The sequence below is a fragment of the Equus asinus genome, chromosome 8, assembly GCF_041296235.1.
Source record: "Equus asinus isolate D_3611 breed Donkey chromosome 8, EquAss-T2T_v2, whole genome shotgun sequence".
In the NCBI taxonomy this organism is placed as follows: Eukaryota; Metazoa; Chordata; class Mammalia; order Perissodactyla; family Equidae; genus Equus; species Equus asinus.
Genome location: NC_091797.1, coordinates 74,573,736 through 74,598,862, shown reverse-complemented (window position 1 = coordinate 74,598,862; position 25,127 = coordinate 74,573,736). Strand labels below are relative to the sequence as shown.

Genomic DNA, 25,127 nt, shown 5'->3' with positions numbered 1-25,127 from the left:
GCCCCAAGGCCTTTGCATAGGCTGTTCCTCTGCCCACAATGCTTGTCCCCAAGGTTTTCTCATGCCGCTTCCTCAGAAAGGCCTTCCCTAGCCCCCTGCCACAGGCTAAAGTCACTGTCACCTCCGTCGTCACCCCTCGCCCCATCACCTGGGTCTCACGTTGCACACTGCTGCTCACAGATGACACTCTCATGTTCACTGCTTTGTTGACAGGGACCCTGCCTCTGGCCCAGTGCTCTCACCCCAATGCCTAACATTTAGTCAGCACTCACTGCATGTTGGTTGAATGAATAAGTGATCCCCTAGCACAGGCTGCAGAGAGAGGTTGCTATCTAGACTTTCCACATAAAGACACTGAGGCTCAAGGTCACCCAGCTTCTAAGCAGGCGCCAGGCCCAAAAGCCGTGTTGGCCCACCCTCTACCCCCAGAGCTCCTCAGAGAACAGGGTGGGCTGTGGAAGGAGCCCCACGTGCCCTCGTGCTGCCCCTGGAAGGGCGGAGAGCGAGGAGAGAGGGCGCCAGGCCGCTGGCCTTCCTGGGCTGGTGGTGGGGCCACAGAGCCTGGCAAGCGAGGGCAGGATCCACCCGCCCTTGGGCTGCGCTGGCGCCGGTCCCAGCGAGGTAGTGACTGCCACTCCAGAGAGAAGAGGCCGCCTCTCCCCATGGCAACGGGGACGTCACCGGGGTGTTTGCACAAAAGGGGCTGTCGGGAACACCCCCACGCTGGCAGCAGGAACGCGGGGCCGCGGCCTCCCTCCCGCCTGGGGACAGCTGCTGGGAGGCAGCCAAGGCCCTCTGCTCGGCCAGCGCCCCCAGGCTGCCCTCCGGAGAGCTGGGCTGTTTTCCATCCTCCCGGAGCCGAGGCAGGAAGACAGCCGTGCGGCCGCTCCCAGGCCTCCCGGACTCGTGCCCGCTGCACAAACGGGGAGACCGAGGCAGAGAGGCAAGGAGGCGGCCTGGACCCCGGAGGCCCCTGTAGCGGGGGAGGTTACCTGTGGGGCTTCGGGGGCAGAACTGGCCTGGGGTCAGAGCCCCAGGCACCGGCTCCCGCTCCTGGGCGAGCCTCACCCTTCTCATCTGTGAGATGGGGACAATAATGGTTCCAGCACAGCCACTCCTCTTTTTTCTAAGTGTGCAGTTCCGTGGCTTCAGTATATTCACACAGTTGTGCAACTGCCGCCACCATCTAGTTCCAGGACATCTTCACGAGCCCCAAAGGAAATGTCCCACCCGCGAGCCGTCACTTCCCCTCACCCCTCCCCCAGCCCACGGCCGCCAGCCGTCTGCCGTCTGTCTCTGTGGATTTGCCAATTCTGAACATCTCTGATGCGTGGACTCCTACCAGACGCGGCCTTTGGTGTCTGGCCTCTTTCGCTCGGCGTGTTTTCGAGCACCCACGTTGTAGCGGGTGTCAGCGCTTCGTTCCTTTTCGTGGCTGAGTCGTGTTCCGTGTGTCGGGGGACCCCGATGCGTTAATCCGTCATCCAGCGGTGGGCGTGCGGGGTGTTTCCTCTTCTGGCCGCTGTGACTGGAGCTGCTGTGAACATTTGTGCACGAGCTTCTGTGCAGATGTTGTTTCCACTCCTCTTACCGACCCAGGAGTGAAAGGACTATATCATGTGATTTGTGCATCTGAAACTTTTTAAGAAACTGCTGAACTGTTTTCCAACGTGGTCGCACCGTTTTGCGTCCTCCCCCGGCCCTGGGTGAGAGTCCCGGCTGTCCCCCGTCCCCGCCAACGCTCGGTTCACTGCTGTCATTGTATCAGCGAAGATGCTACAAATAACAAGACTTCATCCGTCACTCACAGTAGCCAGTGGGGGACAAGACCCGTGAGGCTGTGGACGGACGAACGGGTGAGCGAGTTGCGGTCCACGCACACAGGGAACATCACTCAGCCTTAAAAAGTCCCCTCCTGCGTGGGCACCACACGCCCAACAGTTGCAGGAAGGCCCCTGGGGGCTGTTGGTGCCGTCCCCGTAAACACGAGCTGGATGTGAACTAACTCACAGGGCCATTAAGGCATCGAAATAATCGAATCGGTATTTTCATAACACACCCAGCTGGCAGGACCATTGACGTACCTTCTGATGGTCTGGAACCCAAACAAACAAAATGCCCCAAAATTGGGTCTTTTTCTCCATATTGTGTAAAAAAAAAAAAGGAAGGAGAGTCTGACACCTGCTACAACGTGGATGAAACCTGACATTATGCTGCGTGAAATAAGCCGGTCACAAAAGCACAAACACCGTACGACTCCACTCACATGAGGCGCCTGAAGCAGTCGGGTTCCTGGAGACGGAGGGCAGCACGGTGGGGGCCAGGGGCAGGGGAGGGGCTGGGCTTAGTGTTTAGTGGGGACGGAGTTTCAGGGGAGACAGCAAAGCTCTGCAGGGGGTGGGGTGATGGTGGCACTATGGTGTGCATGTACATAACGCCACTGAACGGTACACTTAAGAATGGCTAAGATGGTAAATTGTATGTTATGTATATTTTCCCACAAATTTTAAAAATGTAACATCCTTTATTTTTATCCTTGAGTGAACTGTTTTTCATTTCAAGTCCCCAGTCTACCATGTGGCAGGAACCAAATTCTGCCCCTCTGGGCCTGGGAGTGCCTAGGGAAGGGCTTAAGACCCATTTCTGGCTGGTGAGATGTGAGGGGCAGCCCGCTGATGGCACCTGGGGAAGAGAGGTCTCACTATAAAACAGGAAAGACACAGCAAGAGCGACTTGTTCCCTTTTGCCCCCTCTCCCCTTCGTTTCTGCCTTTGGATGTTATTGGGTGAGGAAGTGATGTCTGGAGCTGTGGCAGTCATCTTGCCACCATGAGGAGAAGGTCAAGGGAACTGCAAAGATGTCAACCCTAGATCACCATATTGAGGAACTATTGAACCCACCTGGGCGTTGCCTACTTCCTGAGGTCCTCCTAAACAAACAGTGGATGGCCTTATGATTTAAGCCACTCTTAGCCCAGGTTTCTATTACTTGCAGCCAGGTGTATTCCTAATGGATTCAATACACTCCAGCTTCTATAGACCCCGTGATACAGGATTTGGGACAAGAGGCTTTGAGTCCATCACACCTGGGCTTGTATCCCAACTCTACCTGGACAGCTGTGTGACCTCGGGAAAATTGCTCCAACCCCCTGAGCCCCAGGTTTGCCAACTACCAGTTGGAGACAATAGTGCCATGTGCTTTGTAAGGTAGTGGGTCAGAGTTAGTGCACTATGGGACGTCCACATGCACCTGGCACGCAGCCGGGGGTAAATCAGCGATGTTGCACAGGAAGCAGGACCCTCTTGCCCTGGGGAACATTAAGTAACACCAGCTACAGGCCTCTGGGCGGAGGACGCCTGTCCCTGGCTGCATTCTCGCAGCCGTGGCATCTTTTCTTGTCGACTGACCCGCGGAAGCTGTAGAGGCCTTGGGCTGCCGTCTGCGGAGGAGACACCGATCCAACCGGGCAGGGGCTGACTTTCCCTTCCCCTGAACAAAAGCGCTGAGCGTTTACTCAGAGCGGGCTCGTCAACCCGCCGGCTACGCCTTCCAGCTGGAGAGGAGTCCGGCGTTCCTCTCGGCTGAGTTCAAGGTTGGCCCTGGCTGCTGGCTCGGGATCCCCTGGAACGAACCGAGCCAAGCACCGTGGGACGGCGATGGCTGGCAGGCAGACTGGCAAGGCCACCTAGTGGGTCCCCACCCCTGAGGATTCTGAGAGCCGACAGGCCTGCGAGTGGCCGCTGGACTGGCAGAGCCTGGCCTGGAGGCTGGAGGGTGGAGGAGCCCCAGTGCCGGGAAGAGGGGACTCGTGCTGCCTTGCAGACCCCACCCCCCCAGTGCCCGCAGCGTCTCCTCTCACTCAGAGGCACAGACCGCTTATCCTCAGCGGCCGTGAGCTGGGCCTGTCTGCACTGTCATCTGGGACGCAGGCTCCATCATTCGTTCATTCATTTGCTCATGTGTTCATCCTATTCCATTGATCCAATCATCCTAGGAACTGGGGCTGCGGTAGTAAAGAGACCGACCATCAACCACAGGGCGATTCCAGGATTCTAGGCAGTAGGAAGAGATAACTGCGTAGAATGAGAGGATGAGGAAGAGAGTGACTGAAGGGACGGCTGTTCTAGAAAGGCCCCCATTCGAGGTGGTCTTTGACCCGAGCTGTGCCAAGGTCTGGGGAAGAAAGCTCCAGGCAGCAAGATGCAGGTGCAAAGGCCCTGTGGCGGGACCCAGCTGGGCACGGTCAAGGGCCCAGAAGGAGACCTGTGTGGCGGCAGTAGGGGCAGAAGCAGCAGCCTCCTGAGACTCTCTGAGATTCAGTGTCCTTGTCAGGCGGGTGGCAGGGCAGAGCCAAGTTACGAAGTGACCTGCCATAACCAGATGCCACGACTGGGCGGCTAAAGCCACAGAGATGCAGTTCTCGCAGTTCTGGAGGCTGGACAGCCAAGATGAAGGTGTCGGGGGGTCGGTGTCTCCTGAGGCCCACCCCCCATCCGCGTGCGGACGGCCGCGTTCTCGCCATGCCTCATGCAGTGGTCTCCCGTGCGCACGCACATCTGGTCTCCATGTCTTAATCCCCTCTTCTCATAAGGACACCAGTGTTTTTGGATGAGGGCCCTTTACTGACCCCATTTTAACTTACTCCCCTCTTGGCTCCGTCTCCAAACACGGCCACGTTCTGACATACTGGGAGTTGGCATTTCAATGTATGAATTGGAGGGGGGACAAGTTCAACCCATAACACGGGGCAAAAGGGACTTTTCAGGGGGCTGGCCTGGTGGTGTAGCGGTTAAGTTCAGTGCACAGCTTCAGCAGCCCGGAGTTTGCAAGTTCAGATCCCGGGCACGGACCTAGCAGCGCTCGTCAAGCCATGCTGCGGCGGCGTCCGACTTACAGTGGAGGAAGATGGGAACAGATGTTTGCTCAGGGCCAATCTTCCTCACCGAAAAAAAAGGGGGGGACTTTGGAGATGTGATTAAATTAAGGGGTTTGAGATGAAGAGATACACGAGGGAGGCAGGAGGGTCAGAGTCCGAGAAGGAGACTCGAGGATGGAAGAAGAGGTCAGAGCGACATGGCCACGAGAACGTGGGCGCCCCTAGAAGCCGGAAAAGGTGCAGAACGGACCCTCCCAAGGGCTGCAACAGGAAGTGGCCCAGCCAACACCTCGGCTTCAGCCATGTTAACTCCGTCCCGACCTTCCACCCTCCAGAGCTGTGGACGGTGCGTCTGCGTCGCTGCGAGCCACCAAGTTTGTGGTCCTTTGTTACAGCAGCGAAAGGAAACTGAGGCACCTTCCAAATGCCTGTCTGTAGAAGCTCCCAGGCCTGCTCCCACCGTAGGGGGCAGACACCGCCCTCTCCACACCCCTCCTGTGGGCTCAGCATCGCTCCATCGCTGGGACCAGCTTGCCCGAAGCCTGTGTCTGGATGGAGGGACGTCCACCCCCAGTCTCGGGACACAGCAGGCCCCCAGGCAGAGGGACCCAAAGGCCTGGGGCCACCGTCTTGAATGGGGGCCTCACCCTTAGGGTGCTTACTAAATTCAAAAGACACTGGCCAGAAACCGCCTGACCCCTCTCTCTGCCCAGGGACAAAGTGCCTGAGCTCTCAGCTGAGCTTCCCACCTCCCTCGGCCACACCCCGCGGCTTCCCCACACTCACCCGGCCTCCCGCCTCCCGGCCTCGCCTGGCTGCTTCCCCTTCTCGGTCCAGGCCCCTGACTCATCGTTACAGCCGAGCTCAGACCTCGGCCACCAGCTCCAGTGGCCCCCAGCCCGCTGAGTGACTCTCCCTTCGTCCACTCGATGGATGCAACCAGGGGTCTCCCGGGCAGCACAGACAGCCTGGCCTCACGCCGCCGACAGCCGGGCGCCCCGTGACGTGTTTTGGTAAAATGCAGCCCCTTTAAGTGTGTAGTTCAGACTTGAGGACTCCACCACGGATGCCACCCAGCCAGCACGGAGAGCGCCTCCATCACCCCCAACCCTCCCCGTGCGCTCCCCTGACTTGCTTTACCGCCGCCCCAGACACCCCCAATCCACGTCACCTCACGAGGGGACTGGTGTGTCTTCCCGGAGTCTGAGGGAAACGGGGCCACGTGCCCTGTGCGCTGGAGGCCCGCTTCCTTCCCGCGGCGCGGGCTCGAGAACCGACGGGGCCTGCCGCCTGCTCTCTGGGGGCCCGTCCGCTAAGACTGGGGTTTACTTTTATTTCTGCTTTTCCAAAAATAGTTAACAGGCTTTTTTTTTTTTTTAGTACAGCTTTAGATTTACAAAAACATTGAGCAGATAATACAGAGCATTCCATGCGCCCGCCCTGCCCCGCCCCGCCCCCACCCCCGGACACAGCGCCCCTGCTCCCGGCATCCTACGTTACAGCGTCCCGCAGCTCACGAATCAGCACTGACCGGTGGCTATTAACAAGTCCACAGCGGACGGGAGGGTTCTCTCCTGGTGTCACACGTTCTGTGGGTTTGGACGAATGTATAGCGACAGGCGTCTATTATTACAACATCAGACAGAATAGAAAAAATCCTAAAAATCCTCTGTGCGTCAGCTGCTCACAACCCCCAACCCTTTGGCAACCGCTCATCCTCTTCTGTCCCCGTAGTTTTGCCTTTTCTAGAACATCACATAGTTGGGATCACACAGTATGTGGCCTTTTCAGATTGGCTTCTTTCGCTTGGTGATACGCATTTGAGGTTCCCTCCTGTCTTTTCATGGCCTGACAGCTCATTTCTTTTTGGCACTGAATAATATTCCATCGTCTAGAGGTTGTGGATCCCCCACCTCCAGGAGGGCACCTTGGTTGCTTCCAGTCTGGGTGGCTCTGAATAAAGCTGCTGTCAACGTCCGCATGCAGGTTTTTGTACGGACGTAAGTTTTCAGTTCGTTTGGGAAAATACCCAGGGGCGGGATTGCTGGATCGAATACTAAAGAGTATGCTCAGTTCTGTAAGAAACCACCAAACCATCTCCCGACGTGGCTGTACCCTTTTGCATTCCCACCAGCAATGAAGGGGAGTTGCTGGGTTTTTACACTTTTTAATGGTTGAAAAAACTCAAAAGAAGAATCATATTTCGTGACACATGAAACTTGTGTGGACTTTCCATTTCAGCGTCCATCAGCAAAGTTTCATTAGGGTGCAGCCGCGCTCGTTCGTTGACGCATTATCTGTGGCGGCTTTCACCCCACAAGAGTCGAGCTGAGTAGTCGAGACAGAGACGGTAAGACCCACAAACCCAGAAATGCTCTAGCTGGCCTTTGCAGAAACCGTTCACCCTCTCATGATAGCGGTTTTGAGACTTTGCGCTGCCGTGCGTACCAGCAGTTCACCTCTTTTTATTCCTGAGTAAGATTCCACTGTGTGGACACAACAGCCTACCTGGTCACCAGCGGATGGCCATCTGGGCTGTCCCCAGTTTTCAGCTTTCATGAACACCGCCGCTGTGCACCTTTGTGTACGAGAATATATGGGACGTACGTTGTCATCTCTCGGGGAAACGCATGGGAGGGAGACGGCTGGGTCTCGACGGAGCGCGCCACACTTCGTGTATCTCCACGTGGGGGACATCACTTCCAGCCAACACCCTTTTCATCCCAGGGGCTCCTTCTCTGCTTCTGGCCCCTTGCCCTTCGCCAGATTAGACCGTGTCCCCCCCTGCCCAGGGGAGGAATAAGAGAACAGAAAAGCATCAAAAAAGGCCGTTTCCTTTCAGAAGCCAAAGCTTTTGAATGGCAAGAACCAGGCATTTTGAGCTGCACAGGCTCAGCCGCAAGGAGCTGCAGACACCGAGCTGGCGCCCTGAACGATAGATCAGGGAGAAACATGGATAACGAGTAGCCAGACTGCAAGCCCAGGAGGAGGCGATGGCTTCCTGGGCTGGAGAAAGAGGCCAGAGGACGGGGCGGACAGCACCAGCTGCCCCTCAGGGTCTGCTCTCCTGTCCTCGGGGTGACCAGCAGGATGGCTCTTCCCAGCCTCCTGTGCTGTGAGCAGCAGCCCCGTCACCGAGCTCTGGCCCCTGGGGGCTGAGTTCAGTGACGTGCAGGCTGATCCGTCTATGCTCCTCCACCTCTTTCTTTATCCACCAACTGGAAGCTGCCGTTGCAATGAAGCTCAGGGACACGGTGGAACCACAAGATGGCAGGAGCCTGAGGTGTGAATGACTGTGAGGAAGGAGAGCCCCCCTCCCCCTAAGGCTGCCCTGACCACGAACCCCAAACTATTGTGTGAGCAAGAGACTCTGCCGTGTTAAGCCACTAGGGGGGACTTTTAAAATCAAGAGCACCAAACACAAACGCTCCTGGGGCCAGACAGGTTACGTGAGAGCAGTGTGGTTGATGGGAGACAACAGGGAGTGGTGGAGACTGTGGCAAATTGGAGCCCACACCCCAATAGAGAGGGTGGCCACAGTCACCTCCAACAATTATTACTGCATGGGAATATGACCTAATATGGCCCAGAATCCTAACTTTTCTAGACTTTTCTAGAAGCTGGAAGTTTAGATGCATATAAAACATCCTCCTCATCAGATGGTAGCAACTCATTCATGCTGCTCAATTCCATACACCTGTCATTGGACTTGACCTAGGGGCCACAAGTTTGCAATCTCTGTCCATTTGTTCAATTAACGAGCATTTATTGAGCGCCTACTGTGTGCCAGGCACAGACGAGGCACAGCCTAGAGAAAGGGGGGAGGGGAGAGTAAGTCCCCAGCAGGGACCCAGAGAAACAGGATGGGATGGGAGGTCCAGGCTGTCAGAAGCCCCCTTGCTGCGCCCCCACGTCACCCAGCGTGGCGGCTGGCCCTGGGCTGATGAACAGGCCAGGGTTTCCCCCGTCCTCACCCAGTCTGTGTGCAGAGACAGCAGCACCTCCCTCTCAGGCAGCCCCCTAGCCTCCAGGCCTTTGTAAGGATTTACCGGGGGGATATTTCCCTTGACGTTGCCTGCGGAATCGTTAAATGCCCAACTGCTCACTAATGACTGTGCCCGGGAGCGAAACCGTTAATCTAAACGACGAAATCACAGCAGCTCACCTGCGCCATCGCGACAAACGAGCAAAGAGGCAGCCCTGTCGCCCACCTGAGCCCCTGCCGCCCGGGCAGACAGGGCCCTGCAGGAGGGGCCGGGCAGGGCTGGCCAGGAGGGAGGGCGGAGGCGGGACCGGAGGGCAGAGACTGGAGGTCTGAGCACCCCTGGGCTGGGGACGCAGCTGAGCATGTCTTTCTGTGGTGGGTCCTACTCTGGGCCCAGACCAGTGTTCACGGCATGGCGCGGAGTAGCCAGGCAGGACGGGAATCCTGCTCCTGCTGTGTGTCCTGGGGTCAGTGACTCCCCCTCTCTGGCTGCCCTGTCCCCATCCGTGAAATGGGCTAATAGAACGTGCACCTCTGAGAGTTCTTCACGACGTCCCAGGTGTGTAAACGCTGAGCAGGCCTCGGTCCTGCGTCATCACTGCTGGTGGGGAAGCAGGTCCCACAGGCCCAGCGGAGGCGGCGGAGGGTGGGGGGGCGCATCTGTCCGTCGTTCATCCCTTCTCTTCCACGCGGTCCCGCCCGACTGTAGCTGTAGGTTCCCTGGCTGCGGGACGCGCTCACATTCCTGCCTGCCTGACCGAGCGTCCATCGAGGAGCAGTCGGAGATTCCAGAGCCAGCCGGGAGCAAAGGGGGGCTGGGGTGAGGGGGCTGCCAGAGCCCTCAGCCAGGGGTGTCAGCCCTCCTGGCCGAGCTGATAAGATGCTGATAAGGTGTGGGAAGGGTGGGCCCACCCAGGGCTCATGCGTGCACGTCCACAGCCCGTGCATGCACACCCACAGTCCGTGCACACACACCCACACAGCCCACATACACACACCCACAGTCCATGCACACACACCCAGGCCACCTCACGGCTGCCCTCAGCCCTGAGTTCTCTGGACAGTTGTGGTCACCAACGGGATGCTTTTGGCTGCAAGGAACAGAAAATCTAACTCAAAAATGCCTCCAACCAGGAGTCAGCAAGCTGCTGCTCAGGGCCCGGCTCTCTGTTTTTGTTAATAAAGTTTTATTGGAACAGTCATGCCCATCCGTTTGTGTGCTGTCTGGCAGGCGATCGTCTGGTCTGTAAAGCCTGAAATATTCACTATCTGGTCCTTTATGGGAAAAGTTTGCTGACCGAGCCCTGGCTTCAGGGATGAAGGAGACGTGTGCCATCGTCTGGCGAGGGCTCAGAATGGAGGTGGTGCACCGTCATCTGTGACCGTGCAGCCATCCCTAGTTTAGGGCCTTGACACACAGGCATCATTGATGGCCTCAAGTTCCTGTGAGCTGTGAATTCGAGAGTGGCTCTGCGGGCATCTCGAGCTCAAGGGGTCTGGGCGGCTGCGGCTGGAGGTCCTGGTGGTCACGCTGGGTCATCTGAAGGCCATCCTCATTCACGTGCCTGGCACCTGGGCTGGGGAGACAAACAGCTGGCGCACCTCGTGTCTCCCCCCATCTGGAGGTTTTCCTTCCAGCATGGCGGCCTCAGGAAAGCCAGCCTTCTCACTCTGTGGTTCACAGCCGGGTGTCCTGAGTGTGTCCCGGGAGAGAGCAGGTGGAGGTGAGACCACCTTTTATGACCAAGCTGCAAAGTCATACAGCTTCACCTCCTCTGCACCCCCTGGTCGAAGCAGTCACAAAGGCCCACCCGGGTTCAAGGAGGGTGCCGAGAACCCCCCTCCCCAGGGCCTCAGCACAGTCACAAAGAACCCAGGAACTTCCATCTTTCTACTGTGCTGCCTTTGCTCTGTGCTCGGTTAATTGTCCCATGGTCACAAAATGGCTGCTGCAGATCCGGCATGTTAGGCAAACACAGCAATGTCTAACAGAAGAAAAGGAACCTCTCTTGACCTTGTGTCTCTCTTTTGTCCCCAACATTTTTGTTGAAATATAAGATACATACAAAGAGTGCGTGAATCAGAAGTACACAGAGCACTATACTTCCAAAAGTGAGCACATCCTTGTGGTCAACACCCAGACAACATGATCTGAAGCATCCTGAAGCCCTCTCACCCCTCCCCAGCCACGACCCCACCACTCTCCTCAAAGGTTGCCACTATCCTGAGCTCCATCCCCGCAGCCGAATCTTGGCTGTTTTTGCATTTTCTATGAGTGGAATCATAGAGCAGTCGCTCGTGTGTCTGGCTTTCGTGGCTGACATGGTACTCACGGGCTCCCTCTACACCGGTGATGCAGGTGCAGGCGGCTCGTTCATCGCCATCGTATTGCATCTTGAACCGCACGGTTTACTCACTGTCTTCCCGCTGAGAGACATCCAGGCTGCCTGGGCGACTGTGGAGAGAGCCTTGGTCAGCGCACGAGTGGATGCTCCCTCAGGAAATACGGGTGCTGGGTGCAAAGCGAGGAGCAGAATTGCTGGGCTGGAGGGCAGGCAAAGCTCAGCCTTAGTAGAACCCTCCAAACCGTCTCCAAAGTGGCCGACAACGTCCCTGGCCCCAGGTCCAGGAGCCCCAGCCCAGCCGCGTCCAGGCTCCGGTGTCGTCCAGCCCTCAGCACCCCTCTTCGTTCCTGCCTTCCGGGGTCCAGAACCATCAGCTCCCAGGCGGGCTGTACACACAAGACCTTGTCACCTCCGGGGACCACAGGGGTGCAAATGACACATCAATAAAGGATCTCCAACCTACAGATTTCAAAAGGGGGTTATTTTGTAGGACAATAGAAAGGGTGTTTATTGCAAGACGTTTAGAAAAAACTTACGAGTCCAAAGAAGAAAATAAAAGTCTTCTGTCGGCTCATGGCGGTGCAACCAGCCACTGACCTTTCAGTGTATTTCTTTCCAGTCTGTCTTCCAGGCATTTTTTTTTTGTCGCTAACTTTTATAACATCCTTCCTATATGCCAAGCCCTGGTTTGTAAGCATTTCACATGTATCAATTCATTTAACTTTCAGAAAATCTATTCAAGTGGCTGCTATCATTCTCCTCCCTTTACAGATGAGGAAAATGAGGCCCAGAGAGGTAAAGTGACTTGCCCAACATCACACAGCTGTTCACGGGTAGAGCAAAGACTCACACTCAGCTCTCTCGGCCCAATTTTGCTTTTAGCTACTCAGCGTGCTTCTCTCGGCCTTGTTCTTCCTCGCTGGAGTCAGGGGTGAGAGGGGACAGATGGTGGATTAGCGGTCCTGACTTCAGGGCTCTGCAGCCCCCTCCTCCTGGTCTCCTGGGGTCAGGCCACAAATGGCACCTCCTGGTCGCTGGTCATGTGCCTAACTCAGGGGCTCCAGCCTCAGGACGGTGGTCACAGAGAGCCGGCCCAGCCCCCTTGCTTCCCGGCCACAGGGCCCCCGCAGAAGCAGACGTGGATGCTCACCTGTCCACGGCCAGGCGCCTCTCTGCCTCCGAAGATAAAGATCTGTTGGCTGCCAAGGGGACTGCTGGGACCCGCCAGGCCATTACTCACCCGGGCGATGAATAGACAGCCAGTCATGCTGCCCGGGGCCGTGTCATGTCCCCTCCCCTTCCGTGCATGCTGGGTCACGGACGCATTCCTGGCGCATCTCGGGCGCCCCAGGGGGTGCTGGCGCCTGGCAGTTCTGGCTCGTGCACACGCAGCGAGCGCCAGCCTCTCCAAGGCCAGGGTCGGGAGCTGCCCACACTGCCCACTCCCCAGGCCACAGCCTCGGGCCGGGCCAGCCTCCGGGGCCCTGGGTTCCTCGTCTGGAAAGTGGGTGTCACGAGACGTGTTTCATCAGCACAAGCTCCATCCAGGCGGGCTGCTCCGCGATGTCACGCGCCACCGAGAAAACGCTCTGCCACTTACGCTCCGCCAGCCCCCAGTCGTCAGAAATGTCCGGTCTCAGCGACGGGGAGAGGGGCCCCGAGAGCTGGCGAGCTCGTGCCACCCCAGCCCCGCAGGCTGTGGAGCAGAGGGGTTGAGACGGAAGGCACTCATGGCCGGACTCCACACTGCTGTGCTGTCACGAGCACGTCCTCCTCGACTTTCTCCTATTTTGTGGCAATGGGTGAGAAACTGTGCTCTCTCCCTGAGGGGCTCACCTCTGGTGGCCCTGTCCTGACCTTCACGGGGAGACATCTTCCCAGAGGCCTCTCCACAGGCTGGGCTCACGGCCATTTTTCCTCCACCCCCAGGTAGCCGGGGGCACCGCCCCATGGAGACATCCCCGTTCCCTCTGCTGTGATGAAGGGCCGGAGCTGATGGCCACACAGTGTCCCGGGCAGACGTCACTGATGGATCCCAGCTCTCTCTCCGCCGAGCTTGCACACGACCTCAGGACGCTCAGCCTGGACCTCCAGGCGGCCTCGCCCGGTGGCTGGGACCGGGCACAGGATAAAAGCTCCTGGCGGTGCCCAGTCCAGCCCCTGGCCCTCACTGCGTGCCGGGAAAACGGAAGCCCAGTGATGGGAAGGAACCGGAACTCAGGCCCGGCTCCCAGCCCACAGTCTCGCCTCAAAGGCATGGCGACGGGGGAGGACCCAACAGGTGTCTGGTCACAGGAATTAAACAAACAAAACCGAAGAGAGAAGCAAGGGCGTTTTAGCTGCACTGGTGAAAGCTGGGTTGGGCGTGAGGGAAAAACTCACCACTCCAAGGGCGGCTAGACGTTTAGAAAAGTCGCTCAGGGAGTTTCCAGTGTCTTTCCTTGCAGGACTTTAAAAATAGTCCCAAAAAGAAAATCGTCCCGATTAAGCGCCATGTGCCCAGGAGGCGCCCACAGGGCTCCGGGTTCGTCATTCGTCGGTATCAAGAGTTTGCTGAGCATCAGCTACGGGCCAGGCAGACACTGGCCGTTGATTAAGCAGCAAACATGGCGGCCAGAACCCGCGCCTCCGTCTCCGTCCGAGCTCCGTGCCCGTGTGCCGCGGGGAGGCCCAGCCTGCGGGCTGGACGCGGCTCCGTCACAGCCGGTGGATTCGTTTCCCACGCAGAGAAACCAAAGAGCTGAAACCTGACGGCTGAAGCCAGCAATAAATAAGCAGTGACGATCTCACGCGGCTTCTGCGGGTCAGGGATCCAGAGCGGCTGCACCCGGGGCTCTGCTTTTGGGTCTCACGAGGATGTCAGCCAGGCCGCAACAGCAACAGACCCCAGACCAGGTGGCTTAGCAGAAATGTGTTGTTTCACGGTTCCAGAGGCTGGAAGTCGGAGGTCGGGGGCAGCAGGCTGCTTTCTCCTGAGTCCTCTCTCGTTGACCTGCAGACAGCCGCACCCTCCCCGTGTCCTCCGCGGTCTTCCCTCTGCGCGCATCCCTGCTCTCTCTTCCTTGTCTTCTGAGGACACCGGTCCTACTGGATCAGGGCCCACCCTAACAGCCCCATTTTAACTCTTGCCTCTTTAGAGGCCCTGTCTCCAAAGCAGCCACATTCCCAGGAACTGGGGTCAGGGCTCCAACGCAGGAATTTGAGGCGACCCAAGTCACCCCACAACAGCAACCTCAGATCCTCACGGGCTGTTGGTGGGCAGCCCAGATCGCTGCTCCCAGCTCTGCAGGGAGTGGCCCCAGCACTGCCCGCTCCCCCGGGGAAGCTGCAGCCCCAAAGGGGTCAAACCTCATCTCACCAACCTTTAGATCTGAATGCTTTTCACACAGGGTGCAGCCCGAGTCAGTCAGTAATTCAATCAACAAACATTCGCACTCCTGAGTGCCCAAGAGCTGGGGAGGCCAAGGCAAAAACCGGGGAGTCACAGCCTTTGAGGAGCTCACGGTTCTTCAGGTGGGACAGAAAAGCAAGTGTCCCAGCCCCGGGTGGAGCAACGATATTTAAAAACACAGTCGCTTCTCCCGGAGCACCCGCTGTGCACCAGGCTCCGTGCCAGGCTCTTCACACAGACGAACTCACTGAACCCTGGGGAGGTGCTGTTGTCACTCCCACTTCACAGACGAGGAAACTGAGGCACAGAGGATGAGTCCCCCGCTTCAGGTCCTGTCGCAAAGAGTCGGGTCTCCAGGCCAGGTGCGCAGCTCCCGATCCCAAGATCCCCACAGGCTGAGGCTGCGACGGGGGCTCTCAGTGAGCGGGGAAGCCAGGACCACGGCTCACGCCAGCAGATCGGCAACAGTTACAGAGCCACAGCGGGTGCTGACGACGATGGGAGCCGCGAGGTCCTCATGCAAGCCGTGGGTGCAGGCGCTGCCGAGGGCCACCTCCTGCCCGGGTGCTGGGCGGAACTGTGTGCTCCGTTCCAGGAGGGGAGGGGGCCCAGCATGCTTGGAGCATCTATTTATGGAGCACCTACTATGTGCCGGACCTGAGGCTACACTGTCAGGGCCACGGAGAGCAAGACACGTGACCTCTGTCCCCAGGGGCTCGCGGACAAGCGGGAAAGGTGGAGATGAAACGGGCGGTTGCCACACGGGGCAGCACCTGGTTCCAGGAAGGCGCCGGAACAGGGAGACCCACACGAAGGGATTGGGGAGTGACCGCCGTCTGCACTCCTCTCTCCTACACACCCGAGGCCGCGCTCTCCGCGCTTTAACTCCCTCACTCCGTCGTCTGAGCAATGCCAGGAGGTCGGTGCTGTTTCTGTCCCCATTTCACAGATGGTGAAACTGAGGCACAAGCTTCAGGAACTCGCCCAAGGTTACAGTTCCAGCGGCAGAGCTGGGATTCGAACCCAGGTGGTCTGACTCCACAAGCCCCTAAGCCTGACTCCGGTCTGCACCCAGAGGGACTGGTTTTCAAGATGAGTCCTGAAAGATGAGCAGGGTTAATCATGGCTTTCCCCAGGAGAGCAGGGAACAGCATTTTCACCAGAGGGACCAGCGTGTGCTAACGTTCCAGCTGGAAAGCAGCTGGGGTGTGGGAGGGGCTGAAGGCTGGGGCACAGTGAGGGGGGCCAGAGTGGCACAGAGGGGTACCCGCTGAGCCCCAGGGGCCAGGTGCGGGCTTCGGACCTGCCCTCGACCTCAGCTTCATCACAAGCAATTCTATTGCTCTCTGCTGCGTGTGGCGAGAGCTCTGCGGTTGCGAGGGGATGGACTGGAATTACGAGCGGTCAGTCTTTCTGCACTGAATCCTTTCTCCTTCATCCAAGTTCAAGGAGAGTCTCCAAACCACAGAGCCCGAGAACGGGGCCGCTACGACACCGACACAAGCAGTCGCGCTTGCCCGTTCCATGCAGACCCCTTGTTGTGTCCCGGCCTGCTGCGGCGTGTGCTGGGCGCTTCCACGGCCCCCAGGGCCTCCGCCCCCTCCCCAGGGCCCACGGAGGGCACCCGGCCTCCCAGAAGCGGCGTCTGCCTCGCCCACCCCGGCTGCGCCGGCAGGGAGCAGCCATCCCACGCCCCCACCCGAGCTGCACGCGCCCAGGAGACACAGCGGCTGCGAGCGAGCGAGGCGGTGGAGACGGTGCTGTTTAGCGAAAGTGTCATTTCATCACTCGCTGCCTTTGAAACCTGCTGGGGGAACAGAGACGGGAGAAAAGAGGACGCCCCCAGAAACACACGCCCCAGGGATGGGGCGCGCTGGGTGGGCGTGTGAGCGGCAAGCACACGCCCACACACACACACTCACGCGCATACACGTCGCATTCTCATGTGACTGGCTCGCGGTGCCAACACGCTCTCCTCCCCAGTGTCGTGGCGGAGAGCTGGGACTCGGGAGCCGGGCGGTCCCGGGTTCAAATCCTGGCTCTGCCACTTGTTAGCTGAGTGTCCTCAAGCAAGGAACTCGCCCTCTCTGAGCCCCCTAGGCCCCAGTCATAAATGTAGGTGGTTACTTGCAATGACGTCACGCTGTTCCTCGTCGCTCCGTGTCTGCTGGGCTGGCCCGCGCCAGCACCATGAGCAGACCCCGACCCTCGGGCCCCCGGTTGGGGCTGACCAGTGGGCAGCACCAGAACAGAAGGGAGCGTGGAGGAGAGTGGGGGTACTTATGCCCCCGGCTCCCAGCCTGCAGGGTGAGGTCTGGTGGTGGCCGTGTCCCTCTCCTGAAGGCCCCACATCCCCCCGCGCAGCCCTTTCTTAAGCCTTCCGACATCGCAGTCTCCCGTCGCCACAGAGACGGCGACCGCAGGCTGGGCGGCTGACAGCAGCTCCCGTCTGCGATCCTACGGCTCCGGACGTCAGGCGTCTGCAGTGGGTCCCACTGGGCTGGAGCCGAGCTGTCGGCTGAGCTCTGATCCTCCTGGAGGCTCCAGGGGAGACGCCTTCGCTCACCTTTTCCTAAACGCCGCCCAGAGCCTCGGCTCGGGGCCCTGCCTCCGTCTTCAGAGCTCTCTGACCCTCAGCTCCCGCCTCCCTCTTCCCCTCCTCGAGCCCAGCCGATGAGCCAAGACAACCTTGCCAGTTCCGGGGCGGCCGACCGGCAGCCTCGATTCCACCCCCGGCCTGTGCTCCCCTCGGCCATGTGGCCCCACAGGGTCAGGCGCCAGGAACTAGGGTGTGGCCATCTCTGCAGTTCTGCCTGCCTGCTGTCTGACTGGCGCGCTGCCCGTCCCTCCGCTCAGGCCTAGGGGCAGGAGGGGAACCCTGTGATGCTGGCCTCACCTCCTGCAGCTCCCTCAGCCCCGTCCACCCGTCTGGACATCATCCCTGCTCTTCCTCTCCCCAGGACCCCCGCTGGAGCTTCCCTGGCAGGGACCTGACGAGCGCCTCTTAGAACTGTCTGCGGAATAAATGAGATGTCCCACGTGCCTGTAACACCCAGCTCGTGGCAAGTGCTCAGCATGCTTTATCATCATCCTTTTTTATTTCCCTTACTAGATCCAGAACCCCACGACTGTGGGAACTACCTATTTTTGTCTCATTTTCACTAGCCCAGCTGCTGACAAAGAATATGTGATCAATTATTCGTTTAACAAACATTTATTGAGCACCGAGTAGACCCTGGATAGACGGAGACAGAGTGAGAAAATTTGACCCCAACTTGCCTTCAGGAAGCTTCTGGTCTAGCGAGGGAGACAGCAGCACGCCAGTCATCAGAGAAACACGATTACCAGACCCACAGCCCCTCCCTGATACTCACGGAACATCTCCTCCCGGCCGTCACCGCGCCGGGCTGGTCAGAGTCCTGAGGTGGGCGACTCGCGACTCCTCCTCGTGTCTCTGACTCTTAGAGTGGGGACGGGGAGGGCGAGCTCTGGAATCTGCTTACGTCGTAATCCCTATTTTGTTAACCCCGCGTATGAACACGAGCAAGAGGAAAAAGTTACCTTTTATACTCTTTTAAACAACTTTTTAAATAAATTTTGAACCTCCGTAGAAAATAAAAAGCGTGAGCTTCCCGTCGCTGCTGTCACAGATTGCCATAAATTTAGCGGCTTCAACAACACGGATTTATTCTCCTGCAGGCTGGAGGTCGGCAGTCCTAAACCGGCTTCCACATTGGAGGAGGCCCCGGCAGGGCTGTGCCCTCTGAGGCCCTGGAGGGGACCGGCTCGGCCTTTCCCGCCGGGAGGCCACCTGCGTCCCGTGTCGAGTGACCCTCCGCGTGTCCCTCCAGCGTCCTGCTCCCATCATCTCAGCCGCTCCTTCCTCTCCCACAGTCAGCTCTCTCCACCCCCTCTCGCCAGGACACTTGCAGCCACGTGTAGGCCTGGCCCTGGCCACCCAGGACGACGCCCCGCCTCAGGAGCCTGTGGCCACGTCAGGCTCCGGGGATCAGCATGGGGACATCTCCTGGGGCCACGATCCTGCCTCCCGCGTCTTCTGTGGCCCCTCCGAGCCGACGCAGGCGGGCTCGCTGCATCCTCTCCAGCCTGGCGGGCACGTGCAGAGCTGCCGCCGGCCGAGGCCCGGCGCTCAGCACAGGAGCAGGGACTCGGAGCTCGGTGTTCCCGGGGGCTGGGAGAGGGCAGCCGGGGCTCCGAGAGCTAGGGGGGACTGAGCCTTCCCGCGGCCACAACTCCCCGCTGGAGGCACTGCCACGGCCCCAGGCCCCCCAGTTCGAGAGGCTGGTGCAACATCGACCGACGTGACACCAAAGCCGAGATCTGGGGACAAAGGGGGCATAGAAGCAGAGGGCAGCAGGCAGTGGGCGAAAGGAAGTCAAGTGTCAGGATTTCAGGTCCTGGTCATGGGCGGTCTCACGGGTGCCTGAAAGGACCCGCTTAAAACTTAACAGTTTCCTTAAGTTTTCCGCCTCCGGTTCCACAGCCTCCTCTTAGGTTATCTTCCGACGGCCCCTGTGGACCCTCCCTGCTCTGTGTACCAGGAGGCTGACGCTGTGGACTACATTACCCAGGCTCCCTTGCACTCCAGCTTCCTGCTGGGTTCAGCCAATGGGAGGCCCGGACTGGAGACTGGAGGGCGGGAGGAGAGAGAGGCTGGGGTGTTTCCCCCACCCCCGTCCCCGCCTCCGCATGATGGACAGGGACTGGCTCTTCCGCCGGAGCTCCCTCCTGTCTGCTGCTCCCCGCACAGCTCCAGCTCCTCCAGCTTCCCGTAGCCGCTCCCTCCCACCCCTTCGGGCCTGAGGGTGGTGACAGCGGCCTGCCTGGCCAGCCCTGGGCTGCCCGTTTCTTCTGGGTGTCGCTACCTACCCCCGGCCTCCCCCTTTACAAACTGTCCCTTCAGGAACCTCTCCCAGTTATCCCCCCAGAGAGCGGGGCCTCAGACAGAGCCCCTGACGATGATACTTGTAAATCCCAGGTTTAAAGAGGCAATTACAATGTCTGAATGCACATTAAGATAAAATATTAATTATTAAAGCAAAATATACAGTTGGTGTTCTACTTAAAATCATCTCTTATACATCAGTGGTCCCCATGGCCCACTGGGACGTCACCATGGGAACCCTCCTTTACAAGACGACACAGAGCACGTTTGGCCCAACCATGGGGCCTGGATGATGACACGGAGCGGGATGCAGCCTGCCGGGGTCGCCCAGCACAAGGGACGTGGAGCGGGAAGAGCGTGGGGGAGGGGGAGTCAGCATAAGTAGTGTGGGTACCACGTAAAATGTGACATTCTGTCATTTCAAATGCGAAACCTACCATTTTTGTAAAAAACTACCTGGACGCTGCTGTGACACCTGCTGTTCGGGATCCTTCCTTGAACCTGACAGCCCCACCACAGCGGCTGCGTCTCCTCGGCTGCCAACACGGCACCCAGAACCAGGCGGCTTACAGCAACAGAGGTTCATTCTCTCTGCGTCCTGGAGGCCAGCGGCCTGAAATGCGGGTGTGGCGGCCGCGCTCCCTGAGGGCTCGGCCCTTCCTGCAGCCGGCCAGGCACTCCCTGGCTTGTAGACACATCACTCCAGTCACACAGTGTGGTCCCTCTGTGTCTTTCCATCACCTTCCCTCTGCGTGTGTCTCTGTGTCTGAATTTCCCTTTTTTCTAGAGACTCCACTCATTGTGATTAGGACCCACCCTAGAAACCTCATCTTAACTCTGTCACCTCTGTAAAGACCTGTTTCCACAGAAGGTCACCTGAGACCCTGGGGGTTAGGACTTCCCATCTTTTTTGGAGAAGGGACACCACTCAACTCACAACAGTGGCTCAATTGCAAAAACATGGAAATTATTGGTCTAGCTAACAATGAAAAAACCAGGAGTGTATCTTCAGGCGAGGCTTGATCCAGGGCCCAGCACTGTCATGATGCCATCTCTGGCCCCCTGCCCCCGTCTCTCCGCGTGGCTTGCCTCTGTTCGCCTCATCCTTAAGCAGGCTCTCTCCACGTGAGGCCCCAGGCAGCTCCAGGTTCCGGTTCCACCCGCTGAGCCATAAGAGCAGAAAGCATTCTTCTTTCTCAGTACTTCCAGCAAATTCCTCAGGCTGACCCTCCCTGACCTTGCTTGGGTCACGTGCCCACCTCTGGACAAATCGCTGAAGTCGGGGGTGGGACCGTGCTGATAGGCAGGCCGGGTCACCTGCCCATGTGCAGAGGAAGGAAGGGGGGAGGCGCCTCCTGGCAAACCTCAGGGCCCGGGGGTAACGGGGGAGGGGGGTCCCCGGGGGAAACCGGTGTGGTGACCAGAAACAGGGAGCCTGGGAGCTGGCCAGCCGAGCAACGGGTACCGCCAGCAGCCTGGAAACAACCGGGGGGGACGTGCACTGGTGACGAGCAGGGGTCAGGGACGAGCAGAGCTTCGAGGCCGAGCGGAGAGCTGGTTTCGCACTGCCGGAATCTTCTTGAGAATGGCTGTCTCTGTTCGCACTCCGGGGTGCGGGCTCGGAGGGAGGTGGGCGGGAGGAGGGCCTGTCCCAGGTCTGCGAGGGTGTCCCCGAGGGCCCAAGCCCTGGAATGGAGGAGAGGGAATCAGGAGGGGCGGGGGGAGGGCAGCCTACTGGCCCCCCAGGGTCTGGGGTGCAGCGGCCTCTCAGGGCATCCCGGCCGAGTGTGGGGTCTCACACCCGCCCTCATCAGTGTCCCGGGTTTCTCCACCTGGACGTGTGGACATTTGGGGCCAGACTGTCCTTGGTTGGGGCCGTCCTGTGCTCTGTAGGATGCCAGCGTGTCCCTGGCCTCCACCCACGCGATGCCAGCCTCGCGCGCCCCCCAATCTTGATGACTGAAAGTGTCTCCGGCCAGCGCAGGGTGTCCCCTCGCGTCAAAATCGCCCTGGTGCCAACCTCTGGGTCCCCGACGAGGGGACAGGACCGTGCTGACCCTGAGGGGGTGGCTCTGCGGCTGTGGCTGGCCCGCAGGGGCTGACAGTGGGCCGCTGGGCACGGAGCTCCCCAGGCTGGGCCCTTCCTCGGGGGGTCGGACACACAGCCGTGCCCCCGCCCTAACAAGTGGGTCTTTTGTCATCAGAAAGACCCTTAATGGAGGGACGTAAAACAGCGTCAAACACCATCTTCCAACATGCAGCTTCAGAGCAAAATCAGTCTCATGTCGTCCGCCCCCCATGCCAGCGGCTCTCGGCCTCCTGCCCCCACGGGGCTACGCCAGCTGCAGCTGCGGCTTCCAGGGCTCCAGGGCCGCCCTGCGGTTTTGCCCGGTTAGGGATCCCCTCCCCTAGCGACAGCCTTGGGTCTGTGAAGGTGGTGGCTTGGTCCCACCCCCACCTCCGAGTGGACATGGCTTAGTTAGGCCAAGCCTGGGACTCCCGACCCCCGTCGTTCACAACTGGCCCAGGAGGGTCAAGTGAAGAGTGCTAGCGAGCAGGGGAGTGTGCTGGCAGCTTCGGGGAACTTTCCTCGTCTTTACACACGGCCGTGAGGAAAGGATATTCACTCTGCTCCCATTGGGCATTGTGACAGGATGCCTGGCTCGACAGCAGCCATTTTGCACCATGAGGGGATGAGCCTAGAGATGGCAGAGCACAGAAATGGAAAGAGCTCAGTAGGCTGCTGGATCCGCCCGCCCTGACGCCACCATCTGTGTCTCCCTGTGCTGCGACTAACCAGGCCGCCCCCAGAGAAGCCATTTTGGATTAGGGCCTCTTATCTGTAGCCTCTTGATTTGCTTGGGACAGTCCCGGAGCAAGGAAACCTCTGTCCCTTTGTTTCCCCAATGTTCCCCAGGCTTATCTGAGCAGAAAAAACATAAAAAGAACATTTTAAATAAAATCTTTTGATTTTTCTCAGAGGACAATTAGCAAACGTAGCAAAAGCTGAGACACCTGGCTGTGGTGGGTTCAAACCCTGTCCCCTTACTGACCAGGAGTGTGACCTTGGATGAGCCCTCCCCGGCACCCCCCAGGAAGGCTTCAGGCCAGGGCTGATAATTATCTTCTAAATGTCCACCCTCCCCTCCTTCTTTAGCCACAGCATCAAAGTTTTTAGCTGGGTGACATTCCCCAGCCTCCCCTACAGTTGGCTGTGGCTGTGTGGCTAAATCTTGCCAGTGAGATGAAGGCAAAACTGTGTGGTGGAACTTCCAGGAAGGCCCCATAAATGAGGACGATTCAGTTAAAAGATGGTTTCTTTCCTTCCTGCTGTCTGGAATGCAGATGTGATGGCTGGAGCTCCAGGAGCCATCTTGGACTATGAGGTAACGTTGAGGATAAAGTCACACACTAAGACTGGGAGAAGCCCAGAGCCTGATGCGTAACAAGTGCTGAATAAACGGGGGCTGTGATTTATCATTACTGTCTCCAGGCCCCAGGTTTCCCCCAGGTTATTCTATTGCCAGCCCTCAGGGTCTAGTGGTTAAGATCGGGCGCTCTTGCCGCCACGGCCTGGGTCCATGTCCCAGTCAAGGAACCACACCACCATCTGTGGGTTGTCATACAGTGGTGGCTGTGTGTCACTGTGACACTGAAAGCTATGCCACGAGTATGTCAAACACTAGCAGGTCACCCACAGTGGACAGGTTTCAGCAGAGCTTCCAGACTCAGACAGACTAGGAAGAAGGACCTGGCCACTGACTTCTCAAGAAACTGGCCATGAAAACCCTGTGAATGGCAGTGGAGCATCGTCTGATATAGGACTGGAAGGGGAGGGGATGGTGCAAAAGGACTGGGCAGGGTTCCACTCTGCTCACACAGGGGCGCTAGGAGTTGGAATCCACTCGACAGCGCTAACGACACTTTCTGCAGAACATGAGAAGCTTCTCAAAAAAATTGATCTTGGGGCTGGCCTAGTGGTGCAGCGGTTAAGTTCACACGTTCCGCTTTGGCGGCCCAGGGTTTGCAGGTTCAGATCCCGGGTGCAGACACGGCACCACTTGGCACGCCATGCTGTGGTAGGCGTCCCATGTATAAAGTAGAGGAAGATGGGCATGGATGTTAACTCAGGGCCACTCCTCCTCAAAAAAAAAAAAAATTGATCTTGTGACACAGTTGGGATACGTCTCTTACAGACACATAACGTATATTTGATTATTAAAGGCCCTGATAAGTCCTGTACTCTCTCTGTTTAGCCCTGCACCCCCCAGGGTGATTTGGGCACTAACGCCCCCTCCCCATTATTTTGTCTTTTGATAACACCTACTCCCCTTCCCCTGGACGCCTCCAGGAGACCCCGAGCTGGCCCAGCGTCTCTCAGACTTTTCTGCGCACACCAGGCCCCTGGGGAGCTTGTGAGAAGGGAGACCTGGTGGAGCCTGATTCTGCACATCAGCAGCCTGGCGGCACGTCTTTGTTTTCCTCACCTCTCAGGCAGCCAGGGGTCGGGGGCCGAGACGGGCTGCAGCCTGGCAAGGTCAGGTCCAAACGCCGCCTCACTCTTGGAGCTGTGGGACTCCGGACAAGTTGCTGCGCCTCTCTGACCCTTCCTTAGACAGCAGCTGTGAAGGTCAAGGAGAGACAGCGTGAACCAAGTCCCAGCTAAACTCACTTTCATACACAGATGAGGAAACAGGTTCAGAGAGGTTAGGCAACTTGCCCAAGGTCACACAGCCAGGAAGCAGCAGATCTAACTCCAGATAAACTGCCTTGGTTTCCTCAGCAGGGTGTGTAGCGAGGACCGGGGATCAGGCCAGCATGTCAGGGACTTCCAGGGGCGTGTTGCTGTCAACGGCCATTTTTGTGCTGTCAGCCACCAGAGGATCTTGGGTGCAGCAAGGGAAGGCTCCACCGGGTCTGATGGTCTGAGGATTGCGCTCCGGCAGGAGGCCGCGGGGCCCCGGGTCAACCTGCCAGCCCCTCTGGCCTCTGGCCCCACAAGGCGCACAGGCCCCTTCCTCCCGCCCGGCTGTGTCCCCATCTGCGGGTGAATCATCGAGTTAAAATCCGGGAGGAGCAGATGAGCTCATCCTGCAGCCGGAGCCAGCCGTGCCTGCTCCTGCCCGCCCGCGGCCGCCTGGCCCTCCCCGTGCCCACAGCGCCGGCCCTGACGGGGCACTCCTGGCCGTGTTCAAACCCCCTTCCCTCCACTACCCCTGACCTGGGAGGGCATGAGGGGGCCGCGAGGGGGAGCGACGAGGCCGCACTGACGTGCTCCAGATGCCCCAGGCGCAGCACCGGGAGCCCTCCGCCCTGAGCAAGCACGGGACACGCGGGGTCCCGTCATCTCTCTTCCTGCGGGGTCTTGGCCTGTCTGCCCGCCTCGTCCCTGGACACTCGCGCTCTCTGTGACGGTGGAGCAGGGACGCCGTGTCTCAGTGTCTGTGCATCTCTGTGCAAGGATGTGACAGCCCACCTCAGTGTCACCTCCGGCAGGATGGGGACAGGGTACCACCCTCCCAGCAGGTGGCTCGAAGGAGGCAAAGGTCGTGGGAGTCGGAGGTCATAGGTGGTCATCACAGCAGCGCACTGCCTGCTGACCCTGGGGACACCCCTGCGGTCCT

The 25,127-nt window shown here is 58.8% G+C and overlaps 1 long non-coding RNA gene across 1 annotated transcript in view; it reads right to left on the bottom strand.

Annotated features, from left to right (window-relative positions):
* Window positions 1-6,259: 6,259 nt before the first annotated feature.
* The window catches only part of LOC123288128 (uncharacterized), a 96,098-nt gene continuing 77,230 nt past the window's right edge, over window positions 6,260-25,127 (bottom strand). The window contains exons 3-4 of the long non-coding RNA XR_011505299.1: window positions 23,991-24,125; window positions 6,260-22,202 (exon numbers count right to left, since the gene is read on the bottom strand). This is a non-coding gene — a long non-coding RNA (uncharacterized lncRNA). The remainder of the gene's footprint in view (window positions 22,203-23,990; window positions 24,126-25,127) is intronic.